Below are 8,042 nucleotides of genomic sequence, written 5' to 3'. Positions count from 1 at the left end.
AAAAACTACTCTCATAACAGGAGCCAAATCCCCAAACATTAAAATGTTTATTCTTAATTTTTTAAATCAAATATAAATAAATAATTATATTGTTCAATAGTATTTAATTTTTAACAAATTAGACTCACCCAAAATTAACGTCAGTTTGGCTACAATTGACTTTGTGGGCGATTTGATTTTTCCTATTCTAAGTTTCAAGAATCAACCAATAGAAGTATATCTATCTATCTATATATATCTATATATAAAAGCTAACCCATGCCAATTTTGAAGCCCTAATTTTTCCTAAGCCCTAATCAATATAATTACTGTTTTACCCTAACCAAAACAATTAAACCGATAAACATAATAAAAAAAAACCGCATAACACACAACACAAACGCCATTCTTCTTCTTCTTCAACGCGATTCTTCTTCTTTTTCACGTGATTCTTCTTCTTCTTCCCCTAAAAAAGTCGCTGAACTGTGCTTTCTCTCAAACAATCTCCTCCTCACAATTTCATCTTCTTCTCGATCTCACCACTGTTAGTCTTCAACTCCTATTCTCTAACCCTAATTTCTCTTCTATCCCTAATTTGATTCCGAATATATGCATGCTATTCACATAATCGATTATTTTTCTTCTTTTCGTTTTAATCGATTGAGATTTCTGTTCTGTTATTGTTGCCGAATCGGTTTTGATTTTTTTTTTCTTTGATTGATAATTTTTTTCTTGCTCAATCGGTTTATCGCAGGTAGTTGCCGATAAACAGATACTATGGCCGATCCACAGCCGGTGTTGATTCCGCCGCAGCCAGTTCTGATTCCAACCCCAACCCTTTCTTCTTGCCGATAAACAGATACTATGCACCTTTCATTGACATTTATGCCTCTTTGATGAAGGGTAAATCCTACCTCCGTATTTTTGGTGCGCCATGACAATTTTAAGTTTTCAAATGTGTTTTCAATTGCAAATATTGTTCATATTGTTTCTGCCTTAGTGACTAATCACAATTGATGCATAGCTTCAATTGGGATATGTAGGGTGTGATTTTCATTTGTACACTTTACAGATACATACTCTCTTCTCTATCAATGATTTATTAGTTGGGATTGTTCCAATAATATTATTTTTTCTACCCTGTCAAATGTTTTTAGTTTATGAACTTTGATTTTGCGCGATTGATGTACTCAATTTTATAATTTTACCATTCAATTTTTTGGTCTTTTTTTTATGTTAATTTTATTGTAACTTGGTTTATTTATGTTTTTGGTTTATTTGACTTAGAAGTGCAATAAATTGGAAGCTGCTGTGGTGATTGATCAATTGTTATAAACAGACTTTTAACCGGTGAGACGTGTGAAATGCATTTTCTAATTAAGTGAATGAAAATTTGTTATTGATGTTCTAATTTAAGGGTATGACAATTAGGGTTTGAGTTTTTAGCTTCCATGTCTTGAAAATAGTTTATAAATGTTTTATCAAATCAATATATTCCATTCTTTCAAAAAAAAATCAATATATTTCATGCTCAGAAGTTATAACTGACTGATCCTCTTCAAAAACATAAATAGTTATAACAGACTGATCAACGTTATTCTAACAGGTCCAAATCATATATAGATATCATTTGTGTTTTTTTCTATACATGATATCAGCTAATCGATTGTCCGTTTTCTACTTCAATACTTTTACCCTATATAAAGGTCGCAGACATTGGTCGTGGCAAAATAGAGGCCTTATATAAAGGTTTTTTTGTCCTCTTAATTATGGACTGGCTGGGTAAGTTTATCGATTTTCATGTTTATTTTTGTCCATTTAATTATTGACTGGATGGAAATGTGATATTTTTTTTGTTAGAAAAATAAACCCACCCGCAAATTAGCCAACTCTCCATTGGCGCTGCCTCCATCACTCCCATCTTGCCACAAATTTTTTCGGAGGCAAGGCAGTAGCATAGAAGGAGAGAATTGGAAGTTTTGTTGTTCTTGCCGTACAAAATTGACGAGAGTGGCACCGACGTTCGTGAGTGAAACGCGCGAATGATTATGAATTTGTGGTTTTGAAATTAACTCACTATTTTGGAGTTTCAATTTAGATTTTGATTTGATTTCGATTTGGCTTTCAATCATGTACTTCTGTTTTTCTTTCCAATGCCGCAATTATTGCATAAATCATTCTCCATTGTTGTTGCTATAGTTTTATTTTCTTTTTCATGTTTTTATTGCAATCTCACAAAGTAAATAAAAGAATCATGTTTGGTTAGTTCTTTGGTAGTCAATGAGGATGCTCTATAAGCTATAAAGCAGTGCAAATTTATAGCAATTAGGTAGCTTAAAAGTCAAAATTTACTTTGATATGCAATTTAAAAAGTCGTTTAATCGTTTTTTTTTATGTTGATTTGGTACATTTGGTTCTTATAATGAATGATTGTTGTCCATTTTGAGGAATTGGATGGAATCAGACTTGATTCTCTTCTGCTCTTTATTTGTTGTGTTTATGTCTTCCCTCTATAAGTCCCCTCTCAATTTTTTATCAGTTTGTGTTTTTGAGATTTTCTAATTGAGGCTTTTGATTTTACCACTTCTGATTGCAAGTTTGGAAGATAGTGCAGAAAATTGTGTATACCTAGATGGTAGAGATTCATGTCAAGGTATTTGGTGTTAGATGATTTTTTTTTTTGTATGTGGGTTTATCTTACTATAATTGACTCATAACTCTCAATATTAATAATCATTCCAAATCTTATAGTTTTCACATTTGTTACATGAGAGGTCAAACTCTCTTTTCGTAATTGTCATGTTTTGTTTTGTTATGTAGGGCTCAAATTCACATTGAAAGTGGAAATTACGCTACGTGAATGGGACCAACAAGAATTATTTATGCAGGTCTTTGTTGCAAAAGAGACATTTTGATGAAGTGGCTTAAGAAAAACAAGTGGAGCATGATTAAGAATGAGGTATGCTTAATCAAAATATAAGTACTGTAAATGGTTTTTAAGCATATTTATTTTTATGTCTATTTTGTGGAAGTGAATGGTTCATGAGGAAATTTCTGCATAAGTGTTTTATATTTTATCATTGGTGCTATGGTTATGACATTAGATATTTGTATCTTTTGTGACATGTCTAATAAAATAGTGTAAAAGATATTGCTGCTTTTTGGGGTTTATAAGCATCAGTATGTTTAACTTTCAACTTATATGAAGTAAGCATTCATGTTTCTCTACTATTTGCATTTTAATAAAACTTTAATTTGTGTTTCACTTAAAATGTGGAGTGTTCAACTTGATCCAAAAGAATAGATAATTTATCAAGAAAAGAATGTTCAACTTAAGAATGTTTTAAATTTTTATCTTTTTCTTTTTGTAGAAGTCTATTTTGACTCATTGTTGCTATATTGATGTGAGAATTGAATACATATTCCATGCGAAAGATTTGTTTTGGTAATTAAGCGCTTTGATTTGGTCATGTTGTGAGCTCTGATATGTGATGGCCGATTCTGTAAAGTATTTTAAAACTCAAGTGTTCATATAAAAGTTTTCAGTTAAAGATCTTTAGAAATGGACATTGACTAACTTCTAACATTTTAATGAATAAAAAAATCTGTTCACTTTCAAAATATTAGGTTGTTGATTATCTACTCTTTAAATGCTTATGACTCTCGATTCCCCACTTTATCGTTTGGTGTAGTCCTCTTCATTTACATTTATGGGGAAACTACAATCATTCATGCTTTGCTTCTCACAATTTTCTTCAATTTCTTTTTTCATTGAACTATTTTGGAATTGTTACTATCATAATTTATGGGCAGGTATAGTTATGATAAGTCATTATGATCTTTTACTCCATTGAATTAATTTTAAGTTAGTTCCAATATGTACTCTTGGTGAAAGTATGATATTTGATAAGCCTCCTTCCCACATGCTAACAAATGTTTTCTGAATGTAGTGCATTACTAATGTGTTAGGATTCATTCATATTCATATTGCTCTCTGCTTTTAAAGATATGCATCACCTAAAAGTTTTGAAAGTGTGCATCTGTTTTATATCCTGTCCTAATTCACCAAAAAATTGAAGAAGTCTTTTGTTTTCTTTTGTTCAGTATCTATTTATGGAAAGTCATGTTTCTTCATCAATATGGCAGAGGCACAAAAATGCACGATGGAGGTTGTCCTGTAGCATCACTATCACATGTGGAGCTTAGTAAGTGGTGCTGCTATAGAGCCATAACTTGCAATCATGGTAATTTTCGTGATGTGTGTGGTAATTTTCTTCAAGTTAAATCTATTAGACTCCGATCCAAAATAAGTGTAACAAAAGGGGAAGCATATGGTTTATACTATGCTATAAAGCAGATTCATGAGTTGAATACTGATAACATCATTTTGGAGTTAGATTTTACGATAGTAGATGATCATGTTAATTCCACGTCCCACAACACCTGATTTATCTGAGTTGAACTGTATTTACAAACTCTGTGGTAGAGCTTACTAGGAGGCAAGTTGATGGAGTGGCTTGAGTGGATACACAACTAATCCTCAAGTTTATGAGATTGTACCAAATTGTATTCATGATTTTATTCTTAATGAAATGATGAGTTTTCTTGCCTAAAAAATAAATATTCAATTTCTCCAAGTAGCATAAATCTCTATTCTTACTTCATATTCAATACTTCTCTTACATTCATGAACACATCTTATATCATTCCGATAGAGTCTATAGAAGAAATTGAATATATCTTTAATTTGATCCAAAACATAAAAAAATGACTCCTACCATCATATCATTGATGTGGATCAATGCTTTTTTTTTTTGTAATACAAGAAAGGATGTGGATTATTTCAAAAAAAAAAGACGTGGATCAATGTTTATCATGTTATTTTTATTAAAGTGAATCTTCTATTATCTTTATATTATCATGTTGGTATTTATAATTACATCAAGAAACAGACTGAAAATTATATTGATTGATGAAGAGGGTAATTACATCAACACTACATCAAATGTGGTATATACAGAAGTTTTCTGCAATGTGTAATTTTAGTGTGAAATTAAATCAGTTTTGCTGTTGTGGCTGAGATCCTACTTTTGCATGGAGACAGGTAAAGTGTGACTTGAGATTTAACAAAATTGTATATAGTATAATGATATTGTATTGTGAGTGATTCCTTTGTTTGTTCCTGTATTTGTGCCGGAGAATTCAGTCTGTGTGTGATGTTATTAGCCATGTACGCTTCGTACAGATGAAACCAGGTGACATTGTAGACCCACTGATCTGCGATACATGCTGCTCAATCCGTTTGTTCACTTGAAAGACATAACGTTTATTGGTATGTTCGAGTTTAATAGGCATATTCCAGGATGGAACATTTAAATGTTTACTTATATATGTTAATATAAACACTCATGCTTCTCAAATTGTATTTTTTTGAATGTTGGCAGGTGAATTGGGAGCTAGGTGAGCAGATTTTGATGCCATTATTGTTTCAAGACCCATCGGTCAATATATGCATTGGAAGTCAATCTAATGACATTGTAAATGCATTATGTTATATTCTTCAGTGTGAAAGGCATACATTTAGTATTACTAAGTGCCTTATTGAGATAATGTATTTCTAAGGTACCCTATTAAAAAACTGTGTATCCAATCCTATGGCGGAGTCAACGTAATTTTTCAAACTCACATTAACTCAATTGTATTGTTTTTTCAAAGAATTTGTGGGTATTTTATATCTATTCAAGTTATGTTTTAAACAAATTTTTTTACGCAAATGTCTGCAGGATGTACAGGAGGTTGAAGACTCATGCAGCAATACCTCTGTGATTGACACACCAACCAGCAAGACAAGTCTTAAGAGGTCCTCTGATGGCATTAACTCTGTGGCTGTTGAACATGGTGAAGCTGGTCAGGCATCGGTTACAAAACCTATCAGGGTTGTTCGTGTCAAGATTGAGCCTACCGACACTAAAGCTGTTTAACTTGCTCGAATGATGGGACTATCTGCTTTGTTATCGAATTTCTTCAATCTCCATGAATCAGACATTTAGGATTCAGTGTTTTTCCTTTCTGTAACAGGGTCGATGCCATGGAAATTGTTTAATATGGTACATTAAAAACGTTTGTGGCAATTTATTTTATGAGTTGAATTATACTATTTTTCCGATTCAAGGTAAGTATTTACTTTCATATTTGCACTATATTTGTTCTTTTGTATGACCCGTGCGTTAGCACGGGTCGATGGTCTAGTTTTGATGAAATGTTCCAGGTTAGGTCAAAACACGTGACATAGGAGTAATTTATAAAGACAAACTTATTTTGTTCAAGTTTGGAGCATTCACTTCATCTCCCGATTCAGGTATCCTTTGTAGGCACCGTATCTAGATTTTGTTTGTGTCATCGTCATAATATAGATCAATAATGCTCTAGAATTCAATTTTGTTGGGGCCAGGCCAGGTGTCCCCTTAAAGTATATGAAGTCCATGAAATATTTGAAAAAATACTACAACTTTACTACAACTTGTTCCATGTCAATTCATTAATGTTTATTCGGATTTGAGTAGAATCAAACATGCTTATCCGAAAAAAAAAAAAAAAAAAAAAAAACATGCTTATCCGGTCATGTCTTGCAATTGCATTATTATGGACCTTTGTCCTTGCTTTATTTCTTTCTTCTCTCATGTCAATAATTTCATTCAGTTTGCAGTAAATGTAGGAATGTGTTGTTATTTACTCCCTCCGTTTCAAAATGAGTGTCGTTTTAGCCAATTACACACAAATTAAGGAATGAAATAAAGTAGTCAAATGTCATAGCAATTTTACCAAATTATCCTAATCAACTATTAGTTTGTTTTTCATTAAAGAAAAAAATAATACTTTGGAAGTAGTGTAACATAATATTAATTGAAGGGTACAATTGAAAAGAAAAAGTTATTATTGCATTGGAAATCGAAAACGACATTCATTTTGAAACATTTTTTTTGGCTAAAACGACATTCATTTTGAAACGGATGGAGTATAATAGAAGTGATATAGGCTAAAATTGTACGCAAATCACTACTAAATCAACAAACAAATTGCATAAATTGTGAGCAATACGAGTTGGTTTCAATTGGTTGCAACTAAGTAATCCAACTTATAAATTATAACAATATGTCAATAGACTCATAAACCTAGCCAACTGAAAATAACTAATTCATAACTAATAGAAAATGCAAGCATGTGTCCTAATGATAATAAATTAATATATTAAATATAAATTTTAAGAGACAACTAATTGAATATTTTTTTTAATTCAACTAGCTGAATACGGTTCCGGATTTCATTCACTAAACATACTTGATCGCCTCAAGCCCATGTCGCACACGCATACCATACCATGGAGTTGCCCTAAATTCGTTAGATCAAGGTTGCATAAGCAGACTCGACTTTTGGGGAGTGCAAACAACTCAATCAAGCCGGGCCTCCAAAAGGCATGGACCTATAAAAAAAAAAATTATAGCCTAATACCCCCACCTCTCACTCAAATAAAAAAACATGTTTTTTCTTGTTATTTTTTCAGTACGCGTCTGAGTTTCTTCTTCTCACTCAACACCTCTCTTTCTCTTAATTTTTTTATTTCATTTCATGTTTAGAAGTTCTTCTTATTCTGATTTTTTAATGAAGTTTAACTACACGAATTTTGTTACACGTTGCATAACATATAAGAAAAAAAAGCAATTATATCTTATATTATTCATATTTATTTATTTATCTCGAATCTTGAGGTTGAATATGTCGGTTCCATTTTTGTTTGATTAGAGCGAAGCTGTGGCCGTTTTCCATCAATAATTGACTCATCCCCATCCTCATTCTTGTTAGGTTGGATATTTTGTAAACCTTGTAAAAATTCAGTTGGCATTGTCGATCTTTTCTGAACATGACTCGACAATGAAAAACTATAACACAGACCCACCAAATATCACACTAATATTGATGTATTAACATCAGCAATGATTAAAAAATGAAAATAATTGAATATAATTATAATTTATATCGTATCGTATGATCATATGATTCGTGCG

General features: G+C 31.8%; 1 long non-coding RNA gene across 1 annotated transcript; it reads left to right on the top strand.

The window, feature by feature from the left end:
• The first annotated feature begins 320 nt into the window (after positions 1–320).
• On the top strand, positions 321–6,179 carry LOC146919962 (uncharacterized). The gene is made up of 9 exons (XR_015011637.1): positions 321–523; positions 734–882; positions 1,267–1,329; positions 1,686–2,632; positions 2,800–2,938; positions 4,084–4,223; positions 5,225–5,311; positions 5,424–5,439; positions 5,763–6,179. It is a non-coding gene; the product is annotated as an uncharacterized LOC146919962 (long non-coding RNA).
• Positions 6,180–8,042: the final 1,863 nt, after the last annotated feature.

The sequence above is a fragment of the Medicago sativa genome, chromosome 5, assembly GCF_051527215.1.
Source record: "Medicago sativa cultivar Bolivia chromosome 5, Bolivia_mono, whole genome shotgun sequence".
NCBI classification, from domain to species: Eukaryota; Viridiplantae; Streptophyta; class Magnoliopsida; order Fabales; family Fabaceae; genus Medicago; species Medicago sativa.
Note: the sequence above shows the minus strand (reverse complement) of the source record. Positions and strands in the feature narration are given on the sequence as shown.